Below are 25,612 nucleotides of genomic sequence, written 5' to 3'. Positions count from 1 at the left end.
ATGTGACTCTTGAATTCAGGGTTGTGGGTTCAAGCCCCTCCATTGGTTGTGGAGACTACTTTAAAAAAGTAAAATAGAAATATTTAAAAAAAATTTTTTTAACGTTTATTCATTTTTGAGAGACAGAGAGTGTGCAGGAGAGGGGCAGAGAGAGGGGGAGACACAGAATGTGAAGCAGGCTCCGGGCTCTGAGCTGTCAGCATAGAGCCTGACACAGGGCTCCAACTCATGGATGGTGAGATCATGACCTGAGCCGAAGTTGGACGTTTAACCGACTGAGCCACCCAGGCGCCCCTAAAATAGAAATATTAAAAGAAAAAAGAAACAAATATGAACATAAGGGCTATATAGTAGTACTAAAAATAGATCATTTTTACATTAATTCAATTTAATTTTTATATATCAGTGTGAGGTTGTAAAAATACCGTTTTGAAAAAATGTAAATAAAATATTTTAAACAACACTTTTGAGGAAATAAATTTTTAGATTTTTTTGAAGTTTCTTTATTTATTTTGAGAGAGAGAAAGAGAGAGAATCGCAACAGGCTATACACTGCCAGCACGTGGGGCTGGAACTCACGCACTGTGAGATCATGACCTAAACTGAAATCCCAAGTTGGTTGCTTAACCGAGGAGCCACGCAGATGCCCCAAAGTAAGATATAACTTCTAACTTAAACTGTATTTCACTGTGTCGCTGCAAGTCAACTCTAATGACTCCTTAAATGTTTAACTTTCTCAAGCAACATTTCTTCCAGCATCCTCTGGTATATAGCACAAAGAAACCAGGGGCTGCATTATTGTTACTCTTGAGTTTTGTAAAACTTTAACATAACTATGTAGCCTGCATGAGAAAGCAAACAAATGATTGTGATTGTGTTTTTGAGCTGAGCTCATTGGAAGTTTAGGGCGACAATTTTTTTGCTTTCATTTCTCCATAAATATTAGAATAATTTATAGTTTGTGTGCAAACTTATAGGCATAAGATGCCTATCCACAAAATGTGAATAGGTTTGTGTGCAAACCTTATAGGCATAAGGTACCTATCCACAAAATGTGAAACCTCTTTTACTAGGTTTTTTGTAACTTAACACACTTGCATGAAAGTACCCATAGTTACTGCTTCTCCTGTAATTTTAAAAGAAAATACCTGCACTTAAAAACAAAACAATACAATTATTTTCTAGAAGCAAGAAATAAGCACTTCTAGATTTTAAAATCTGGAACAGGCATTGATTGCTTATATGGTCTTACTCCTCATTGGTTACTTTATTCTCTACAGGTAAAAACGAAGCCGTTTGATTAAAAAACATTTTCTTCCCACATTGCCCGTAGCAAAAAATTTCTTTAATTCTTATTTCTATATCTAGAGCTGTATCTTTAGCTTTCTCTATTTCTATTTGCCTGTCTCTCTGGACACATTTATGTTATCATACTAAAGTAACACTGTTCATCATCATCATCATCTTCTTCATCAGCATCATCACCTGCATAAGACTTCAGTTCCAACATTGGACATGCGAAAGCTTAGTCACATTTACAGCCCACAATGTGAACAGGTCCTGAATTGTCTCTCTGGATCAATGAGATGATTAATTAAAAGAATAAAGCTCAAAGGGAACTGAAAACAAACTTATAAAATTACAAAATAATCTTATGAAGGTTTTCTCTGTTATGTGTTAAAGCCATAAGTTGTCCATATTTATTATTTTTTTAAACATGTTAATTTATTTTTGAGAGAGAGAGAGAGCACAAGCAGGGGAGGGGCAGAGAGAGGAAAAGAGGATCGGAAGCAGGCTCTGCACTGACAGCAGCAAGCCCGATGCTGGGCTCTAACTCATGAACCGTGAGATCATGGCGTGAGCCGAAGTCAAGTGCTCAACAGACTGAGCCACCCACGTGCCCCTAAGTTGTCCGTCTTTATAAAGCAAATCATTTTCTGTCTCTATTTTGAACATGTCAGGTTGCCTCTTAATGTAAAACAAGTGGTCAGAGCATATCATTTCTCATGCACAGCCCAATAGTCTGACTGAAAACAAAGATTACTTTGCTTCCCATTAAGCTATGTTCCCTCTGTCAACGAAAGTGCTTCTATTCTAAGAGATATTACTATTGATTTGCTTTTATTCTTAAAAGACTGCTAGGTGTTTTTTTTTTTTCTTTGCAGTGCTATACACTGTATTATTTCAAATAAGCCTACAAAGCATTTATTATAATCCAAAATGGAGACATAAATTGAAATGTTGTGTTTAAGAGTTTAGAAATGTTTAAAATTTAGATAAAACCTTTGGATGATGTTATATTCACATTTTGTGCAATTGCTTTGGACAAAGTTTTTTTTTTTTCAGAATGGACAGTAAATGGATAATCATAAATATAGAAAGAAAACATATAAAAACATCTCCCCTGGTGAGTAAAAACCAAGAAATACCCCAAACACTTTTAGCTAAAAATTTCTAGTTCCTTGTCAATTTTAGTCTAAAACATAGTATACCTACTTACCCAAGATAATTGGGTATTATCATTAATCATCATTCCTGAGACCATTTTTAAACTTTTTAAAATCATTTTTACTTAGGGCAAATGCATTGTTTGTAAATCTAACTCTCTCCACCCCAATATGATTATTTGATGAACCTTTTTAATTCTAACTCTATAAAAATTATAAAATTGATACTTTTCCTAATTCCCATGCAACAATACAGAAGAGGTTCTAATTGTATCTTTCCTTCTCAGTTCAACCATATTTTTTAGAGTTTTATGAGGTTTGCTAGGAACCTGGGAAATAGTTATAGATAATTTAGTCCCTTCCTCAATGAGATGAAAATACGGTAGAAAAAAAGCAACATTTAAAGGTAAATACACTTATAGTTATTTAGTGTTTTGCTTGTAGGATGAATGAGGCTTTAGGGGAATGTGGATAAGGGAACATGGCAATTTAATCATAGAGGAGATGAAGGGGAATTTGAAAGATGTTATTTGATTATTGTTCATTACTTAATTTGTTATTGAAGGTGAAACTAATGAAACAAGAGACATGGCTATGTACACATCCAAAAATCCCCTAGGTGATCTTCTCTCTCCCTGCTCTAGTCCTTCCTAAAATATATTTTTCTTAATCCATTTTTCATGTAATTATTCATTTACTAATAGTCATTGATATTTCATTATGAAGAAGGCAGTAAATTAGATACCGAGATGTTATGGAAAATAAGTGATATTCAAACTTTCCAACCTTGAATGCCTTCTGGTATTTTCCAGGAGACAATCAAAACAAAAACTACAAATAATCTGATGCCTGCAGGGAACAGTATAAGCACAGGGTACTATGAAGTTAAAGATGAGGACATATGCCAATGTTAGAATCTAAGAAAGGCTTGCTTCAGAGATGAAACTAAAGCGAAACCCATAAAGCCATGTCGCTCATTAGCTTGCAAGTTTTCCTGCTTATCTCTGTTTTGACAGATGCTATCAAGTAGTGGTAAATTATTCTCACTCCAGAGTTGAGCGGGTGGATCAACATAGTTTTACTTCCCTCACCAAAGAGCTTGGAAATCTCTGCCAAGGATTTTAATCTAGCTAAGGCTGGGTTTCCTCATCTGGAAGATGGGATAATGATGGCTACTTCTTAAACCTGCTGAAAGGATTAAATGAAACTGTGCTTATAAAACACTTAGAGATTTGTTTTGCTATTATAAACTCCTAATAAATATTACCAGAGTTGTTACTGCTTGCTAGGTAAAATTCAAATTTTTTAACCTAATCTGATCTATTTCTTCTTTTAAATCATTGTAGCTCCTTCAGCATCCACCCACCCTGCCCACACCTAGTGATTTGCCTCAATACATACAAAGTGACCAGCTCTCAGTTCTAGGAGAATTCTCCTTGTTCTATGCATTATTTAATTATTATTATTTTGCATCTCCCCAGCTTTATTTATATTGGTCATTCTGCCTCCAGGTTCTGCTTACAAAACCTCTTACCATTCAGATAGGCTTCAAGTGTTGCTTTTACTTGAGATACTCTTTGATTCCCCTGCTAGACAGACTCCCTAGCTTTAGAAAGTCTTAACTCTTTATTTACACCTCTCTTTTACTATGGGTCATCATCTGTCTTGAATTATTTTTTTGTATATGCCTTGTTTCTTTTTTATATGTAATTACTTTCTTTTTCTTTTTTAATTTTTTGTGTGTTTATTTTTGAGGCACAGACCATGAACAGGGGAGGGCAGAGAGAGAGGAAGACACAGAATCTGAAGCAGGCTCCAGGCTCTGAGCTGTCAGCACAGAGCCCAACGCGGGGCTCAAACTCACAAACTCTGAGATCATGACCTGAGCCGAAGTCAGACGCTTAACCGACTGAGCCACCCAGGCCCCTGTAATTACTTTCTTAAATCCAGGATCGTTTTGATTTTTATCTACAACACCAATGCTTAGCTCCATAACTCCCACATAGTAGCAAATGTATGATAAGGAAACTCATGCATAAGTTGAACATATACTATGGATTATAATTTAAAGATAAACATACTACCATAGAGTAATTCAAAGATTAAGTCTTTGAGGACACAAACGGTGTTTCCTTTTCCAGTGGACGCTATTCACTATCTCTCCTTTAACAAAAGGCAATTTTCATTTTTAGAAGTATGAACCCTAAAGCAGTTTTTTTTTCCCTCAAACTGATTAATTTATTATCTTATTCATTTAATATGCACAACTGACCCCACCCTAGACTTTTTGGAGCTATGGTATGGATTTACATATTTTAAATTTTTGTCAACATTTATTTATTTTTGAGAGACAGAGTGTGAGTGGGGGAGGGGCAGAGAGAGGGAGACACAGAATCTGAAGCAGGCTCCAGGCTCTGAATTGTCAGCACAGAGCCCTGCATGGGGCTCGAACTCATGGACCAAGAGATCATGACCTGAACTAAAGTCAGCACTTAACCTACTGAGCCACCCAGGTGCCCCTGGCCTTACATATTTTAAAATTCTTCCTGGATGATTTGAATATGCACACCAGAGAAATCATTATAACTAGAAAATACTGTGATGTGTTTATGTCTGGAGCCGTAAATTGATCACAAACCGGTTTTAAAAGGGAAAGTTTCATAAATACATTGAAAATAACTAGTATTTTTTCTTGAAAGTAACCACCATGAAGGAGACGTTACTTATTTTAAGATACACAAATTCTTATTTGATTCTTTTCTAATTGACTCTTGCTTTATAGTCATTTAACCACCTATTATGTACAGAGCTTTGTATTGTACACTGAGATAAGTATAATGGAAAAAGTAAGAGATGCAGTATGTTACTGAGAAACAAAGTAGAACAGTCAGTACTTGGGGTATGATTAAGCACTCAAATGACTCTAAAGCAGTAGGTTTTAGGAATCATTAGTATAAGTTTAAAAGGTGAAATAATGGGGAAGATAGAATTGTTATTTTCCCTTTGCTTGGAGGATGTATACAATGTGTGCAAAGAGCAGCCAGTTCACCATTTTTATCACTAGGAGCAAAAACAGGAATGGACATGGAAGATTGGTTGGCCACTAAGGAACAAAGCTGTGTTTAATCTGAGAGTACTATATTTATGAAGAAACTTGCAAACAAATTACAGGGTTCAGACGTGATTAAAAAGTTCACAAGAGGTGTACTAATTTAAAGCTGTTAAAAAACATATATTCTTTGGGGCATCTGGGTGGCTCAATCAGTTGAGTGTCTGACTCTTGATATCAGCTCAGCTCATGATCCCAGGGTTGTAGGATTGAGCCCTGAGCTGGGCTCTGTGCCAAGTGTGGAGCCTGCTTAATATTCTCTCTCTTTCTCCCTCTACCCCTCTTTCCTGCTCATGCACGTGTTCTTGCTCTTTCTCTCTCTAATATAAATAAGTAAGGAAATATTACTTTACCCTGAATTCATTGGAACAAATAAAATTAAAAAAAAATTAACCATGGGGTGTCTGGGTGGCTCAGTTGGTTAAGCGGCCAGCTCTTGGTTTCTTCTCAGGTCATGAATTTACGGTTCCTGGGTGCAAGCCCTGTGTCAGGCTGTGTGCTGACAGCGCGAAGCCCGATCTGGATTCTCTGTCTCCTTCTCTGCCTGCCCCTCCTCCACTCGCGCTCTCTGTCTTTCTCGAAATAAACTTAAAAAAAATAATTGAGCATTATGCTTGACATTTTAAATGCCTCACATGGTGGTGGCACTAGAAAACCAAATGCTTCAAAGTGAACCAAAACTAATAGCCAGCCTGAAAGTGCTAATGGAATTATGCTAATAAATAGTATGCCTGCCTCTGCCCATTCTCTACCACCAGCAGTTTTCCTGTATGTGCCCTCAAACACTGGTGTGCCCTGAGTTACCATATCATGTCTGTGATTTTCCTCCACTCCATACATCATTCCCAATGGCCTGGTTGCTCTCTGGTGTCTTCTACTACTGATGGAAGCATAGTTTTCTCTAGTCTGTGTTTGCTCATGGGATCTGGTGTTCCAAAGCTATTGAAACTACTGATGCCGACACTAGTGAGTTAGTACCTTTGATGTATCACACAGCCTTTCAAAACTTCTGCTTCAGTCGAGGCCCATTTGTGTGTGTGTATGTGTGTTTCTTAAGAAAACAACTTGTTCTTAATCTCATAGTCAGTTATTGGCAAAACACAAAGTAGAACTTATGTCTTAAAATTCCCATCCTTGTGTTGTTTCTACCATGCTATAAAAGTAGTAAAAGGTTTTCCTTGCTATAAAATGGAAAGTCGGGTAATACCAGTTGCATGAGTTTATTTTTTTATAATTAAATGAGGTAATACATGTAATATACTACTGTTGTATGATACACACTGCTTATTCTTTATATAATAATTAAAGCTGCCATAGTTCTTTCACTAATACTGATTATTTGTAGGAGATGCTAGATCTGTTATTAAAAAGTTTTAAAGCAAATGGCTAAATATTAATAAGCCTCATAATGGCAATAACTGTCATTTTTTGAGAATTTTCTAAGTGCCGGACACTGCTCAGAGTGATTTACATCTAGGGTTTTTCTTTATCATCATTAAAGAAGAATTTTTTTATGAATAATATTATTATCTCATTTTTGAAATGAGAGAACCAAGGCACAGAGAGGGTAGATAACTTTCACAAAGCACAAAGCGAGTACGTTTGAGAGCCAGAATGCAAACTCTAGTATGGCCCCTGCCCCTCTATTCTTACCATCTCCCCCCTGGTTACCTAAGCCATGTATGCGTTCCTGAAAGGAGAAAATACATGATCTACTTTTTTCTACTCCTGCTTTTCTTTTTGTAAAATTTCTATTTGCCAATGGCTATTTTTATTTGTTTCTTTTTCAGTGAGAACATTGGACTAAAAATAAGTGGGTTTTAGCATGTAATAGTACAGCAAATGTGCCATATTTTAAGCACTGTTTTATTAATATGTACAATTGAATTATCAAAATTTGTTCATAAATTGTGTCATGGCAAAGAGAAAACTTGCATTGTACATAGAACAAGTTTTACTAAAATATCTAACCTACAAAAGTAACCATAAATTCCTTATGGATATCATGTCATTCTCTTAACATTATATTGTAGTTTTTTTAATGCCTCCAGTTAGAGAAATAAGGCATATAATAATATTCTGAAGCATATGTAGGATATTTCTGTAGTAGACATAGAAAAATGGCCACAATGGTTGGCTCTGGGTATGAGGTAAGGGAATTGATGTGTCTACAGTTAGAAAACCATCTTCATTGTACCTTGTACATTAATCAATACATTGTACCTTATTAGAAAGTATTATGAATATGAACTAATTTTTCAAAACAATATTTAGTTTAAAAAGGCTTGTCAATCATCATAAAGCCTCCTGAGAATATGAGAAATGAAAGATTCCAAACTCTTAAATTGATCTTTATAGCATAAATTAACTCATTCAATGTCTTTATATAAAGAGAGGAAAAAAACTATTAAGTGAATGTACATATAAACATCATTTACTAAGCTTTAGTAAATTGAACAGATATTACCAAGAAAACTCTCAATAACATTGTTTTTTCCCATGTGGCTCTAACCTTAAGAGGAATTTTATATATTTTTTAAAATTAATTGTTAGCAAACCATGTTGAGATTATGATATAAACCAATGTTCTTCAAACTTGATTCAGGCTATATGAATTTTGAAAACTGTGAACTTTCATATGACAGTATGGATATATTTAATGTAATCATACACTTAAGGCAAAAAAAAAAAAACAAAAAACCATCTTGTAACAAATTACTCTTGGGGCACCTGGGTGGCTCAGTCAGTTAAGCATCTGACTTCAGCTCAGGTCATGATCTTGCGGTCTGTGGGTTCGAGCCCCACATCAGGCTCTGTGCTGAAAGCTCAGAGCCTGGAACCTGCTTCAGATTCTGTGTCTCCCTCTGTCTGTTCCTCCCCTGCCTTCTCTGTCTCTCTGTCTCTCTGTCTCTGTCTCTCTCTCAAAAATAAATAAACATTAAAAAAATTACTCTTATGTTATTCCAGGACCCACTTTTCCATTGTGATCATTGTCACTGTTGAGCTTCTTTTAGGTTTCTAAAGCAAGAACAGAGGTAGAAATATTATATATCTAGTGGGTTTTTCCAAGTGAGCTTTAAATGATATTGTGATGAATTATCTGAATTAATTGAAAGTTTTGCCACATAGTGAAAAGTGAATCAAGAATTTACTTTGTTCTTTTTTTAATGTTGATTTATTTATTTTTGAGAAAGAGAGAAGACAGAGAGAGAACAAGAGAATACGAGTAGGGGAAGCGCAGAGAGAAGGAGACAGAGAATTCCAAGCAGGCTCCATGCTGCCAGCACAGAATTCAGTGCCGGCCTGAATCCATGAACAATGAGATCATGACCTGAGCCAAAAATCAAGGGTCAGGTGCTTAGAGGCACCTGGGTTGCTCATTTGTTTAAGCATCCATCTTGGTTTTGGCTTAGGTCATGATCTCACCATTCCTGAGATCAAGCTCCATGTCAGGCTCTGTGCTGACAGGATGGAGCCTGCTCGAGATTCTCTTTTGTGTTCTCTCTGTGTTCCTCCCACACTCAAATGTGCTCACATTTATGCTCTCTCTCTCCCTCTCTCAAAATAAACAAATAAACACTTAAAAAAGAGGTGGATGCTTAACCAACAAAGCCACCCAGGTGCCCCTACTTTGTTCTCTATGTATTAATCTCTAAATAATTTCCATTTTAATTCTCAGTGCCGTATTCACACTCAACCAATTAGTTATTGTAAACCAAAATAATCCCTTGCATAGAATTAGTATGAATTTGAATACTATTAATTTTGTCAGTTTTGCTTGTAATTACTACTTTTGTGTTATAGTCTAAGTACAAATGTTTGTCATTTCACCAAAAAATCTCATGCTTAATTTATACGTGTTCCAGTAACATTATTCTACAAGTTATTCACATCAATGTAGCAGTAGGAATTATGATAAGAGAACACAATTCAACCTAAAAGTTCACGAATAAATCTGAAATTATCTCTCAATATTTAGTTGTTGAGTGAGAGTAATATATCATGGTGATATTTTTTTTTTTTTTTTGCAGCTAAGATTAACATTTTAAAATGTGTTAGACCTCATGATATTAGGGATGTAACACCAAGAGACTAAGAGGCTTCAAAATAGAGCTTTCTGTGTCCCAAAACCTAGCGTGCATATCTGGTAGAAAAATAGCCTTTGGTATGTTTTCATATTTATGAATTTGTGAATATGTGTATTTGTATGCCTGTATATATATAAGTATATATTCCAGAATCAGAGAGATCTTGCTGCTAAATGTAGAGATTTAATCCAAACATTCGGAGACGATGCAGCCTCAGAGAGAGTTCAGTATATCAAATCACATTTTCATAATGGTCCCATTTGGAAATTTCATCTTCACTGTGGGAAATTAATCCAGTCAACAGTAAACTATTGAGAATTAGTTAGGTGTAGAGCTCTGCTCCACATCAACTTTTACTGTTTAGCCCGTGTTGCCAAGACACGTGGTTCTTTAATTTTGGTGTGAAAATGTTCAAGCTCGATCACTTCAAGTATCACTAAAGAGAAGAAGAGCCCTGTATGTACTTTGACAAAGATAAAAGCAGTTTTAATGGTATATTGGGCCACTTCTCTTAAATAGTCTAGAATTGATTTATTGTATGTTTTTTATCTAAACCTTTTATGAACCTATTATATTTTCAGTCCGTGTTACTTCCATAAGCACTCTATCTAATAAATAAAGTAGTTTGGCACTTCCCATTATTTGTCCTAAATTTATCTCTTTTAAACTTCAAAGGATGCCCTTAGACCTTGTGTAATTGAAGTTTGTGGATAGCTTGGCTTTCACACTACCAACCTTCTTCATGATTTAATAGATGTCAGAGTATCCAGATTGAAGATTCTAATCTTTAAGGTCTTCCTATACAAAGCTGCTCCATTTCTTTAACAATAGTTTAGTTGTCTCTCTGTGAGCATTTTCTAGCTTTGCTATATTTCTTTGAGGTAATGCAGTCAGCATTGTGTGAGAACCTTCAGGCAAGTGGATCATAGAAGTTCATAACACAAAGAGTGAGTATCTTAGAATATGAGTTCCATTCTCGCCCTTTCCACCAATCAAGGGATCTTTAACACATGCTTTTATACCTCTTGCGTTTATTTTGTTTCCACCAAAAATTGGGCATTTAGAAGCATTGACTTCTAAGTTCCTTTGTGATGTTAGAACCTCAGAAATGAAATTACCAAATTATTTTTAAAAAAGAAAAAAAATACTTTCGGATGTGGTTGACGAGGCCGGACTAACAATGAAATAATTTAGATTTCACCTTTGTGTAGTGATTGATACGGTAGCCACATAATTTGATATACTAACATGGAAACCTTCTCATACCCCCATGACCACTCTTTTCAGTCTCGTGTCACCTCATTATAGCTTTGTTTAAATGTCTCAGAAATGGTTATGTTTTCCTCCCTCTTTCTTTAGGTTGTTTACTCGCAATTCGATGAAATAATTTTCAGTAATAGTTGGTAACTTAAGCAGCGGGACAAAAATCCATACATAAAAATCTATGACCTCATGGAATTTCAGGGTGGGGATCACACAATAAAAATCTAAATGACAAAAATATTTAATATGTCTGATGGTAATAAGTGCTATGGAGGAAACAATGCAGAGGAGGGTGTTACTGGTCTAAAAGTGGTTCCTTCCTCTCAACAGGATGCTGCTTCTTTGATGGCGGGGTTTTGGTCCCTCCTGTACCTTGGAGCACCTAGTGAGCTCTCTGAAAAACAGTTGTTGTGTGGGTATCTGGCGATGTCCTGTTTTTTTCCTTCAACCTGCTGTTCTACTGTGATCATGAAGAAATGTTATAGAAATGTATTTTGCAGGGAAAAAAAGAGAGAGAACTTTCATTTCTCACTAGATAAGGTACAGTTCAGAAAATGCAAAAAATAGTTTTGAGTGATACATTTTTCATTTTCATCACTGATACAGTTGACAGTTTTGTGAAGAGGGAAAAAAAGGCACATGCTGTGAGACAAATCCCTAAAAACATATATGCGGTTATTTAAAAGTACAGCTCACCCTTCACTTGCATTTGGAATTCAGCAATGCCTTCTGCTTACTTTGTTTTTGATAGCTTTCCTTTTCTGTAAGGTAAGAGATACTCTGACCAGAGGGTTGTTTGATTTCATAAATATTTTTGTTCACATGATGCTTAAATGCTATTGAAACAGCTCCTGCCAGATCTGTAAATCTCTCTGTTTGGGGTTTTCTTATTCTCTGTCGCTATCTTTGTATCAGTTTCCTTTCACGTAGCTTTGAGGTATTTGAAAGGAGAAGTTCTCTGATTGTTTAAATTATTTCTGATTTGAAAGAAATACTCTATTATAAGAATGCACGTTGCAATGACATTCTCTTTTAAAATTTGTTATGCGATTTACAGGTTTTGGGCTGTCACTCACTACACATTTGTTCTCTTATATATTGTTATTACCTTTTATCCTTATCGCGTGTCATATTTTATATGCAGTCATTAGACACTTTCATGCTCAAGCGGTCATTAGCTGTGTGCTCTCCAGCTGTTCACGACTGTTAAATAAAACTAGTTCCCCCATCGGGAGCGTGCCTGACTGGCTTCCCTGCATCTGCAGGAACCGCTGGCATGGAGTTGGCTATGAATGAACATGAAGAGTCTGTCCTGATCCAGTAACTTCATTTCCCAATCCTGTATCTTCTTCCTGGGTGACACAGAGGAAAGGGGAAATAGTACTCATTTCTGGAAGAGCCATACCATTTTTCTTCTTCTTTTCCATATACTTGGCATTATGAGCACAGCACTCTTTGAAGCTACCTCACATTTTTATATGTCCTAGAAAGTGCCAGAACTAAGATCAAATATGCAAGTGCAAAGCTTTATTTAGTCTCAAAATCTTTTTTTTTTTTTGAAATGGGAAGAATTGAATTGGTAGATTTCTATCTTTTTCATTTCTTTGAGTTTTACAAAATGGAATGATTCTAGGTAAAGCAATATTTAAAAAAATATGTGGATGTGGGTAAAATATAAATGTGACTTTAGAGGGTTCCCCGCCCCAACTACCTGCATTTTTATGTCTTTGTAATTACAATACAGGAAGCAATGTTTGGTATCTCAGAAATATTGAGAGCTGCCATATTACCACCATGAATATATGCCTCCTCTGTCCTAGAAATTTTAAGTGCTGGGCGCCTGCAGAACAGTAAGACATCCTGTGTATCCAAAACTTTATATTAGCAGACTTAAAATACATCATGATCATCACTGTCAAAACTAACAGGGATTAAGAATGGTGATTCATTTTCTCATTAGAAGTAAGAGTGATTTGGCTAAACACATATCTGACTCTGCACACTCTCATCCATCCTAATGCATTCCAAATTTTCACAGCCTACCAGAATAGATCTTTTAATATCAACAGAGCTGAGTCTGTTATGGCTAGCTAGGAGAATGTCCCTTTTTCCCTCATGCTCCTATCTTCTTCTTCCTTGCAAATTCTCACAGCCCACACATGATGTATATGTGTGTGTGTGTGTGTGTATTATTCATCCACCAAGTGTACTCTTGCCTACAACATTCAAAAGCTGAAAAAATTTCACCACATTAAATGAATGTTTTGTTAAAAGTCAGCTGTGTCTTGTAGAATTGTACTGACGTTTTTTCTGGAGTCTTCATTCTAACTGAATTGAGTAGCCTTCACATGGATCTCCTTGTTTCCATGCTTGCTCCACCTCAAACTAATCTCAGCCCAGGTACGTGAGATCATGTCACTCTTGTGTGCAAATGCCTCATTTGGCCTAAAAGCCAAAGACTTTGCAAGAACTGGCAAGGCCCCTCTATGGTCTGGTTCTCATTCTGTCTCCAAGCACATCTTCTGCTTTCCCAGGGCTGACACACCACCTCTGCCATTTTGGTTTCTAGCTGAGCATGTAACATTCTATTATGCCCCTGCATTGGGTGGAGCTTTTGAATTTTTATGTCCCTTCTGGAAATGTTTTCATATATGCATATAAAATATGTATATATGCCACATATCTATTTTATACATGTCTATTTGATATATTTGATTTTTACACATGTGTATTTTACGTACATATATCTATGTGTATATATATGAGGCCAGATTCACTCTTCTTTCCTTTGGGTCTTTACTCAAACACGACCCCTTCACAAACGCTTTCCCTGATATCCTTATTTAAAATAGAAATCCTAGGGGGTGCCTAGGTGGCTCCGTCGGTTAAGTGTCTATTATTTTCAGCTCAGGTCATGATTTCATGGTCATGAGATCGAGCCCCGCATCAGCTCCACATTGGGTGTAGAACCTGCTTAAGATTCTCTGTCTCTGTCTCTGTCTCTCTCAAAATGACTGACTGATGAAATAAATAAATAAAATGTAAAATAGAAATCCTTCAACACTTCCATTTTCCCAATTTTGGTGTTTCCTAAGCATTTCTCATATCCAACATACTATATATTTTACTTATTCCATTGGTTTATTGCTGGTATCCTCCCAATGAAATCAAGGTTCTTGATGACAGTGAATTTGCCTGTTTTGCTTCTGCTGTATGACTTATTTATTAGGTTTGTTGCTTTGTTTGAATCCTTCCAATAAAAATGTAAGCTCAGTACTGGCCAAGAATATCATTTGATTTATTTAGCTGTGTCCTGTCAATTCATATGCATTGTTTGAATGTTTAAACAAGTGAATGAAATGGGGATTCTGTAGGGTTTCTAGATGGTGACCAATCCTGGAGATTGCAAGGAGACTTAGATCACTTCTTTGGTTTTCTTTCTCCCCACTGACGCTCTGACATCCTTCAGTATTGTGGGCAAGGGCAGTTGTGGACTCCCAGGTGTGGCTCCCCTGACCTGGCAGTTCTGTCTGTCCTTGAGTAGACAGCTGATGAAGGAGGTTTCTTCCTGAATTAAACTGCATCCCAGTATTTGCTGCATGTTGGCAGGTACACCCCAGTTTCAAACTTGAAAATATGAAGTTGGATGCTGAGAGGTCCAAATGTCTTGTATATTATGCTGACAGCTAGACCTTGATGATAAGATGAAACTAAAAAGAATTCTCCATAAACCTTCAAAAGTTAAAACAAACTGTCCAGAGCTAGTCAGTCAGCTAAATTGATTGCTGTTTTCTGGAATTTGTATATTTAGTCTGCACCTCTTCTGTCAACATTTTTTATGTCCAATATGAATACTGACTGGTACAGGCACGACTTACAAAACCGTGGCAATGAGAGGAGAAAAAAATCTGCTTCACCCCCTAAGTGTGGTCATATATAACTGGCCTATTCAGAGTTGATTCTCTAGAGTAATTTTAAACAATATATAAAGGTCAGGAAAGTACAACCTTGACAGGGATATGTTCTGTCCTTACCGCCCACCAAAAAAAATAGTTGGATTTATATGATTTTAAATCAAATGCAATGTTAATGTGCTGCTTCATTTTTAGAGAACTTCCTTTATTCAGAGGACAGATTTTGAGAACAAAAAGAACTCTATCACATTTTATATGTCTTATGCAAGTTTTTTTCTCATCTTAATTGATTCATAATGAAGCCTTGTTAATTTTAGACAAAATGAACAACTTTGCTTCTTAGTACTACTCTTTCTCAGTGTATTTGAGGTCTGATTGTTGAGGAAGGTTATTTACATCTTAAAAACAATATGGAGTCTTCTTTTAACTTATATAATTTTGTCAAAATGTCGTAAGTATAAACAATTAACTGCTTCATTTTGAGCTGTCTGACAAAGGAAACAAGGAAAAATCTATGTTCAGGAATATTAGAAAAACTTTTTTTATGTTTACTGTGATAAAAAATGAATATGTTAACATCTGTGAGAGATTAGAGCTTTATGTCTGAGGTCGGTAAGGTAAAATTGAAAAGGAAGGAACTTACAGGTTTTTATTGAGAAGTGCTTAGGCTGATACATGTAAGTATACTGCGTTCATTTTAAGGCTAACAATGTTCCTTTTTTATGAACAAATCTCAATTATAACAAAAATCATTTTAAAAAAGCCCAGTGTGGTACTATATAAGCAGAAACAATACAAAATTAAATTATATGTTAATTTTGGATATATAAATTTTGGCAAAAATAGAAAAAATATGCATGAAAGCACACACACTAATTTTATGGCAATGTTATATTGGTAAAGGGAGAAGAAAGAGAAGAGCTGGGATGAAGCTTATTTTGATTTTTAAGAGAGACATCTGAAGCATATGCAATGCTTTTTGACATGTCTAAAGTCTGATTTTTGGTCATTTGATTTCTCTTGCAATATTTGTTATATTTTAAAATACAGGCATTAACATAAACATATTAAAATGTGTGGACAGGTAATATCAAATTGCATTTGTAGAACCTATTAACACTTTCTGCACTATTTTCAAACATTCCAGTTTGTATTTTACTTTCTTTTCATGCATACTGTTGAGAAGAAGAACAATGGCAGCCTCACCTTTTCCCAAAGCACTTATGGTTCCATATTCAAATACAGTAAAACCTTGAATTGCAAGTAACTTGTTCTGTGAGTGTTTTGCAAGATGAGCAAACATTGCTAATAAATTTTAACTTGATAAACAAGTGATGTCTTGCCATACAAGTAGTATGTGATGACGAACATCACATGATCAGAACTGAGCCAGTGGTTCTTCTCTTGCGCGCGCTTGCTGGGAGACTGTGGGGGATTGTTTCCCATGTTCGGATGCTCGGTCTCAGGCCACGAGATGTGTGGCAGAAGTCAGTGGTCTTTCGGAACATTGGAAGGTGCCCGCAACTGGCACTAGTGTACTTTTTGTCACTTCAAAGCACCTGTGGACAGTCTTGCTTTTCCATAAAAGAGTGAATTTAGGAATGCTTTGCTTCATTCTAGGTCATTGGATAGGTTCCTTGTTAAAGTTGCACAAAAAGAAAAAGATTCCATTGAACCAGCAGGTAGCAGTGATTCGGTTAGTGATAGTAGAAGTCCTGCTACGCAGTAACCCTCCCCTCTCCTGGCTCCCTCACACCAGCCACAAAGATTTTCAAAGGTAAGTGCAGGTTAATTTGTTTATTTTTCTTTATATGTTGTATTTTCTTTGTTATTTTGTATTATATTACCCTATTATAATCAGTTTTATATGAATATTTTTGGGTTGTGGAACAAATCATCTGAGTTCCCATTATTTCTTAGGGAAAAATTTGCCTCGATATACACGTGCTTTGGATTGTAAGCATCAAACATGTTTCCAGAACAAATTATGCTCGCAAACCAAGGTTTTACTGTATGTTATGTATATTATAAAATTTTATTTCAACATGAAGCATGACATAATTTGTTTCTATATGCCAATGAACATCCCATGTATCAATATACAATATTACCAATATGTAACCTTTATATTCTGAACGACTTTCTAATAAAATACTTTTTTTTTTCCCTATTTAAAGACATAAAGGGAGAAATATTTATAATTTGTAAGGTCCTGGAAAATTTTCATTTAGGAAGAATTTCTGATGCTTAAGAATATCAATCTTTTTAGTGAATAGTTTTTGGGGGGATTAAGGGTTAAATTGGTAGTGGAAGATTATACCCTTTGTATTTAGTGAAATTTATTTCAATTTAACATTTTCAGTCTTTTTCTCTTTGGGTGTGGGAGGAAGGAAAGATATCAAAATGGCTGTGAGTATATGTGAAAACTTCTCCAAGATGCTGTATGCTACACTCTTTTTTGTTTGTTTTGTTTCTTTTTTTCTTAAGAAGGTAGTTTCTAATGTTCAGTGAGAAGGGTCAATCAATCCATGATCACTTATTGAGCTTATATTATGTCTTATATGTGTGAGGAGTGGTATGGAGGTAGATAAAAAGATAAATAAGAAACTATAATGAATTTATAAGCTAGATAGAAGTTTTAAAAGCATATATATATGTATATATATGTATATATACATATATATATGCTTTAGAAGCATATATATATATATACATATATATATGTATGTGTGTGTATATACACACATACATATATATATGCTCAGACCACAGCAGATTTAGAACTTTTTGAGGAGATTCATGAGGACATTATTTTATCATCATCAATATACATACAAATCTAGTTAGGCACCTTTAAATTGGGATCTTGGTCATAGAGCCATATAGTTTTAGAATTGAGATCTGCTATAAGTTGCAGGCAGAGGTGATTAGATAAGGAAGGCATAGCCTTATGAAGAGTGTTAATGCCCTTGTAAGAGAGGTCCCAGGGAGCTCCCTTGACCTTTCACCAAGTTATGACAAAGCAAGAAAACAGCTACTTATGAATCAGGAGGCGGATTCCTTGCAGACATGGAATCTCCTGGCACCTTGATCTTGGACTTTCCAGCATCTAGAACTATGAAAAATAAATGTTTGTTATGTAAGCCACCCAGTCTATCACAATGGTAATTTTACACCATACCAGTCTATAGAGACCAAGGCAGGATCTTAGCAATCAGTGTGTCTCCATCCCCTATTTTATATACCATCATCAAAAATGTTATGTGATTTTTCTTATATCTCCTGCTACTGCTTCAACAGTAGGTCACAGCCCCCAATTCGTCAGTGTGCAATCTCAATGTTTGTTTGGTAGGAGTTTGTTCCCCTCCTCAACCATTTTATACAGATCATGAGGTGATTTATCGTATGTTCATTCAAGATCCCATCTCAGAAAAAAATGAACTATTATTATAAGCGTAATTTTGGATAATTTTGAGTTAAAATAATTTAACACGGGCATGGTGGCTATAATTTTCTGGTGTCTCGAAACTGCACTGTTTGGAATGTTACTGAAGGCTGATTAGTTATAAAGCAAAAGTTCAAACCGTTAAGGAGACAACTGTGGTGGAACATGCAAATTCTGTAAAGCTAGTTGCTGAGGGGTTTATTCCCGCTTACATTTTATATATTTTCAATATTTACTTCGTTTAAATGTCACACTGTTAAGATTCATATGATTATAATATTTTCTGCACAAATATTAAACGGGCAAGCATGAAACCCTTTTTCATTTCTGAACTTTATACTTTTATTGAAGTTCTAAATTTGTATTAACTATATCTTTTAAACACTGGCCTTAATTTTCTTCTGACATAGTGATTTCAAGGGAGTACTGGTTTCATCTAATGGAGAATGATTTAACTGTTTACACAAGTGATCCATTAACTGATGCTGACCACTTTATAGAATTATAGATGGAAAAAAAGTTATATGGTATAGCTATCTAAGTAATACTTAAGCACTATAACGCTTTAATCGAATGTTTATTCCTGAGCACGAAACTCAGTATCTATAGGAACATCTTCTTTAATTAGACTTCTTTCTCTTTTGTAGATGTTATTTTATATTGAAATCAAATGATATATTGAGAAGTATCTAGAGGCATTGCATAGTGTCAAAAATAAATTTCCTGTAGTCTTAATCATCCTCAATATGAATTTAAAAATGTTTTCTTGGCTTTTAAATTTTGAATTACTTGCAGACTTAAGAGCTTCTGTCAAAATATTACTTTTTATAATTGTTATTCTTGCTTGTTTTAGTATGTTCTATAGAATTGTTCAGTAATCTAGTAAAACAGTCAAGGTTGAAACTAACCCAAAACACGAGTTTATTTTTGAATTAGTAAGAGTACATACAATAGTGATATGAATTTCCTAATCCTTAAATATTTATGCAAGTGTTAACTTATGTCTTTAAATTTAAAGTGCATGAACACATAAAAGGTAACTCTAAGCACCCATTTATACCTTTTAGCAAGATATAAATTAGGCCCTCTTTGAATATAAATTATTTGTGAGCACCTCAATTTTAGAAAGAAAACATAGGCATAAATTATTTAACTTGAAGTACCCAGAATTGTATACTATCTCTATGAATGATATTAGTGAAGTTATAAACTATTCACTGGGTAAATTTGTGGTTTAGATTTAAGATTCAAATATTCAAAATTTCAAATTCTTATGCCTTTTTAAAAACTAATTTAAAACCTTCAAATAACAAATAAAATCTGTGATACAATATTAATAGGTAAGTGACTCCACTGATAAATTTTAAAACCCTCATGAAATGTCTTAGTGGTTCTAATGAATAAGATATTACCTGTAACAAAACTTGCCCTTAGAGAGTCAAGTTGTAAATTCTCAGGAAGTATAAACTGCACTGAAATGATCATTAAACATCTTTGCTGGAAATTTATTTAGAAATATCTCACATTTGCCAAGTGAGTATCATGATGTGTTTTTTTCACATTTTTTTCACATTTAATATGTTAAGATGGCCAGAATTCTTTTTCTTTAATAAAAAGTTGCTTTCTCATCAAGAAAAAATTAAACACCCATACTAGAAAAAATTTCATAAATAACATAATTATAACACATTATTCTGTCTAAAGCATTAACCTGACAAATACCATTTTATTTCCAGTTATACATCCACAGCTTGTCTCAGAAAGGGTGATTTTGTTTGCAAATTTTACTGAACTAACAGCCAGTGAATTTAGTTCTATCTCTAAAGTAATTTATTGGTTCAGTTAACTAGAAGACCACAGATATAGGAATTCTATGTTGTTTAAAAACTTGGGTCTTTCTGGCTCTATTTACTTTCATTCACAGTTTTGAATTCTTCCAGTAATAAGGCCCCTTATGGTTGCAAAAAAAATAGCCATAGGTGGTAAAGAGAGAACATGAGAGTGAGACAGATCTATCATAAAAATAACTGAAGAGAGCCTCTCAGAATTCTATCATTGGATCAGTCAGGAACAAGGGGCATGGGATTACTGGAACTTGTAAAGTTGGCTGTGGTTAAGTCTCTCCTTGAGGTACATGATGGGAGTGGAGTAAAAAAAAAATCTGAATAAAAAATTAAATACTTAAGAAGAAGTAAAAACGAATGAAAGCTAGCTAGCTTTTGGAGATTTTCTTCTAGTTTCTGAGCATGTTCATTTCAATAATATGCCCAGAAACTGTGTACATTGATATTGGATAGGCTTGAGGTTTCACTGAGCTGATCATGAGATGAAATTAGATCAAAAGTCCATTTTAATACTTCATTTGTCCTCATTCTGGGTAGTGGATCAGAAAAATTTTTAGGTTCCTAAGTACTTTGATAAGCTTGAAAATTTTATCAACATTCTCAAAATGTCTAGCTATTTCTGTCTACCCAGTTCACAGTTAACCCAGAAAGTCTCATTTGGAAAATCTAGGTAGAAGCTATTTGTGCTGTTACCATGGTTATTATCTAGGTGTGGTCAAATAATCATTCTGAGTCTTTGAAGTGACTCAGTTCTGGAATTTGGCTGAAGAGACAAATCTCTGTTGTTGTTAGAGCATCCTTTTTCTGCCTCACCAACCGAAAGAATTCTCAGTTTCATAATTCTTGTAGACCTTGGAGTGCTATACATCTATTTCACTCCTAGAGACTGAATCATTTAGTCACTGAAAAATGCTCTCTTGTACCACTATTAATTACAGAAATTACATCTTGAATCTGATGGTCCATTGGCATTATTTACTCTCAACACTCAAGGGTCTCATCCATGCTGCCCATAGATATAGGGAGGCTTTTTTAACTGCAAAATCCATTAGTAGCATTTTTAGCTAACAGAGGACAATCTCTACAGGACTTTTGGAAGATGCTGATATGCTATAATCTATATTTCTTAATACCCACGTTAGAAAGCATTTTTCATTGTCTTTTAAGAGATGTAAGGATGGGGCGCCTGGGTGGCGCAGTCGGTTAAGCGTCCGACTTCAGCCAGGTCACGATCTCGCGGTCCGTGAGTTCGAGCCCCGCGTCAGGCTCTGGGCTGATGGCTCGGAGCCTGGAGCCTGTTTCTGATTCTGTGTCTCCCTCTCTCTCTGCCCCTCCCCGTTCATGCTCTGTCTCTCTCTGTCCCAAAAATAAATAAAAAAACGTTGAAAAAAAAAAAAAAAAGAGATGTAAGGAGTCAACTGAGTGAATTTCACATGATAAACCACTCTACCATTCTCATTTCCTTAATTAAATGAATCTTTTTTATATACAAAATAGCAAAGAGTTTTAGGCATCTCATAGTCTTCATTAAGTCCATATTTTAATTAGCTAATAAAGCAACAAAGCATACCCCATTATCATGTGCTGAGAATAACACAATAATTCTAAAGTTTATGGGAAGGGCAACCATGTTAGTAAATGTTGCATTATAAAATGTTCTGCAATCCTGGGTTTATTACTTTCAGAACTTAATCCTATATATATTTTCTAGATTTTTGCTAATACAAATCCAACAATTCTTGCAATGTTTTCATGATTAATCATGTCTTCTAAAATCTGAGTTTGTAATTATCTCTCTTGGGCACATTGGGTTCTGATTCTAAATTAGATTAGGAGGTAATTAAACATGGTGGAAGATCAACATAATAAGAATAGTTTTGCCTTGTAAAGTGACTCTCTCAAAAGAGATCCTTACTGGATTTTAAGCAAAAGCAAAAAGGGCCTTATCGCACTTGGAAGGAAGGGTTGCTTTTGCTAACCATGATCAGGGATATTTGGGAGTTTGGGGCCACTGAGCCATCTGGATCCTATCACATTTCCCTACTCCAATATTCAGAATCTTACTTATTCTCAATTAATTCACTAGTTTTCATACTGTGGTAGTAATGAGACTGTGTAGACAACCAACTTACAATTTTATAATTGACAGGATCACATTTTTGAGTTTAGGGCTCTGCCTTAGGTCTACGGTTGTAGATGATAGAAGGTTATTTTATTAGTCATAAAATTCCCATGGTTTCTCTCTGTGCCTTGAGCCAAGATCAGAGCTTTGAGCTTGTTATTCTTCTTTAAGCTGTCAGTACAATTTGAAACAATCAACTCTTTTACAGTTCACACATTCCTCATGCTTTTTATATTGTTCTCTGGTAACAGCCACCTGATTCCTCAAAGCATTGTGCTCAGTGAGCACTTTACTCTAGGTTACCATAGGTCATGATTTAATTAGGTGTTTTGCTACTGCAGACCACGGGATGATAAAATTTCATCTGGAATTTTTTTAGAGCCATAAGCTATGCCAGGCCTGTTAACAGAGTCAACATTTCTTCTATTGCCCTGAGGTCCTGTTGGCTGTGACCACTTCTACCAATTTATGTATCATTTCAATTTGTGATGCATCAGGTTTGTGGAGTCAAACTCACATGTGGGTTTTCTAACTGCAAAAGGGGCTAAGAAATCTATTCTTTGGAATTCTTTCTTAGGATTCAGGAATTAAAAGGCAGGACATTCAATCAACATTGAAAAGGTATTTGAAATAGACTTGTCAGCAAAAATAGTGACAAATATATAATACAATGATTCTTATCTTTTGGGGAAGCATTACATATTCATTTTTTTACTCATTTTTTATGAGGGTCTCATTTTTTTAAATTAATTTGTCAAAGTACTTTGTCCCTTAGAGGTATTAAATCCTCTGTCCTATATATTGCATGTATTTTTCCAAATATTCACATTGTCCATCAAAATATATACATTTGTTATTATTATAGCTTTTACATTGACTGTATTTTTGCCTTATTTAATGTATTCAGTTTTTCTTTAAAGACTGTTTAAAAGGCCATGTCTATAATAGCAGTGTGATGTTTTTATAATTACCTTTCAATTCATTTTGATTTAGATTCCATCAGGAACCTAAGTTCTGTTTTGTTTTGGGGTTGTTGTTGTTGTTTTGTTTTGTTTTGTTTTTGTTCTCAAAAAGTACCAAAAATATTTTTTCCTACTGATACGAAATTAATGTATATTTGAAGATATAGTCAAAGCTTATATTTGTCCACTATTTCTTTGATGTTATTATGTAAGCAAAACAAAGTGTTAGTAGTCCTCTTGCTCCTGGGGCTGCCTGTCAGCTGACCTAAACAAATTACATGGCCAAGATGGAGTGGGGATATAGGTGTCATTAACTCAACAAGGAGGCTCTCCTCTTTGGAGGTACATGGTAGAGACTACAGATACATTACCCTAACAGAAGGAGGAGATCAAGACTTAGAAGTGGTTGTTTAATTATTCCTTTGTAACATCTTGCATTAATTTGTGGCTGGATATCTCTCCAGTTTTTTGTTTCCTTCTGAGATTTGAAAAATATTAAATTATAACTTCGATTTTACATTTATACTTTAAGTCATTTGGAATTTATGTTGACATGCTATGAGTATCCAATTGTATTTTATTATTTTTTTTTATTTTTTTTAACGTTTATTTATTTTTGAGACAGAGAGAGACAGAGCATGAACGGGGGAGGGGCAGAGAGAGAGGGAGACACAGAATCTGAAGCAGGCTCCAGGCTCTGAGCCATCAGCCCAGAGCCCGACGTGGGGCTCGAACTCACAGACCGCGAGATCTTGACCTGAGCTGAAGTCGGATGCCCAACCGACTGAGCCACCCAGGCGCCCCTCCAATTGTATTTTAAATAATCAATTAGTTTCATCGGTTAATTTAGCTGAATATATGTATTTTCATATTTTATTTTATTTATTTTTTTAGTGTTTATTTTTTTTTAATTTTTTAACATTTATTTATTCTTGAGACAGAGAGAGACAGAGCATGAATGGGGGAGGGTCAGAGAGAGAGGGAGACACAGAATCTGAAACAGGCTCCAGGCTCTGAAGTGTCAGCAGAGAGCCTGACGCAGGGCTCAAACTCAGGAACCACGAGATCATGACTTGAGTCAAAGTTGGACGCTTAACCCACTGAGCCACACAGGCACCCCTTTTAGTGTTTATTTTTTGAGAGAGAGATAGAGTATGAGTGGAGGAGGGGCAGAGAGAGAGGGAGACACAGAATCTGAAGCAGGCTTTAGGCTCTGAGCTGTCCCCACAGAGCCCCACGCAGGGCTTGAACCCACAAACCGTGAGATCATGACCCGAGCCGATGTCGGACGCTTACCCAACTGAGCCACCCAGGCGCCCCATATTTTTCCATATTTTAAATTAGTACCAACTGTTCCTTTTCTAATGTGGGGCAGTAATGTACCTATTGAGAAATATCAAATAGCTAAGATCACTAAGTCATCGAAAATACCACGAATATTTTATTGTTATTATTGCCTCCAAACCAAAAATGAAGGTTTTCTTTCATAAACTGTTGAGTTAATGCATTCTACTGAAAACCAAGGTGAGGATAAAGATAGATGGTCAGACAGACTCTTAAGATAAAAACTCTAACAGATATATGCTGTATACTATTGCTTACAGAAAGCGACTTTTTGATCTTCTCTGAACCAATATGCTTGTCTCTACCATATCCCATAGTCCTCAATTGCCAATTTTTTCCAGCTTGTCTCTATGCCAATTATTACAGAATTTACTAAGCCATATCAATCACATACTTCAGTGTAAAGGAGCTTTTTTTTTGATATTTTCCTGAGTTTTGGTTCAGTGTGACGCAGGAGAAAGCCTAAATGTATGCCTGAAGGTATATGTAATGTTTTAGGGAATTTGGTGTGACTGGGCTCTGGAGTTTTGGATTATTGGATTAGCTATGCTAGTATGAACCCTTGGAGAAATAATTTACCTGTCTGATGACATATGTAGATATTTTTTATAAATTACTGATTTGGATTAGATTAACTCTGAAGTCATTTTGCACTTCAAGCTTTTATGAAAATAGCTTAGAAAGGGGAAACAGAATGATATCCTGTAAAAAAAAAAACAACTTGCATTCTATATTTGCATACAGATTAATTAGCAAACATATGCCCAACGCTTACCTCTTTTCAGGACTTCACTCAGCTCCTGATTTCAGTCTTCCTTTTCCTTTAAACTTGCACATTTTTTAGGGTTTGCTCTCAGTGCTTAATTAAGTTATTCATCTAAATATAAATATTAGAGGTGATGTTACAATTTTGTGGTTTTAACTGGGGACCCTTTTGCTGCTACTTCCCCGGGGAACATTTGGCAGTATCTGGAAACATTTTTGTCTGTCACCACTGAGCAGGGTGTCATTGCTACTGGTGTTGAGTGAACACAGGCCAGGGTTGCTGCTAATCATCCTACCTGGCACAAGATG

The 25,612-nt window shown here is 35.4% G+C and overlaps 1 protein-coding gene and 1 long non-coding RNA gene across 3 annotated transcripts in view; one reads left to right on the top strand and one right to left on the bottom strand.

Moving 5' to 3' along the window:
- Positions 1–89: 89 nt before the first annotated feature.
- LOC128778244 (uncharacterized) lies at positions 90–25,543 on the bottom strand. Its single transcript, XR_008423675.1, has 3 exons — positions 25,314–25,543; positions 17,860–17,936; positions 90–294 (listed from the first exon to the last, which is right to left on the bottom strand). It is a non-coding gene; the product is annotated as an uncharacterized LOC128778244 (long non-coding RNA).
- Positions 16,427–25,612, top strand: part of LOC109267758 (cadherin-10) — a 179,327-nt gene continuing 170,141 nt past the window's right edge. For both annotated transcript variants that reach the window (XR_008423673.1, XM_053906905.1), the window contains exon 1: positions 16,427–16,598. The gene's annotated coding sequence lies outside the window, so the exon portion shown is untranslated. The remainder of the gene's footprint in view (positions 16,599–25,612) is intronic.

The sequence above is a fragment of the Panthera pardus genome, unplaced genomic scaffold (genome assembly GCF_024362965.1).
Source record: "Panthera pardus isolate Hobbes unplaced genomic scaffold, ASM2436296v1 HiC_scaffold_2, whole genome shotgun sequence".
Classification (NCBI taxonomy): domain Eukaryota; kingdom Metazoa; phylum Chordata; class Mammalia; order Carnivora; family Felidae; genus Panthera; species Panthera pardus.
Note: the sequence above shows the minus strand (reverse complement) of the source record. Positions and strands in the feature narration are given on the sequence as shown.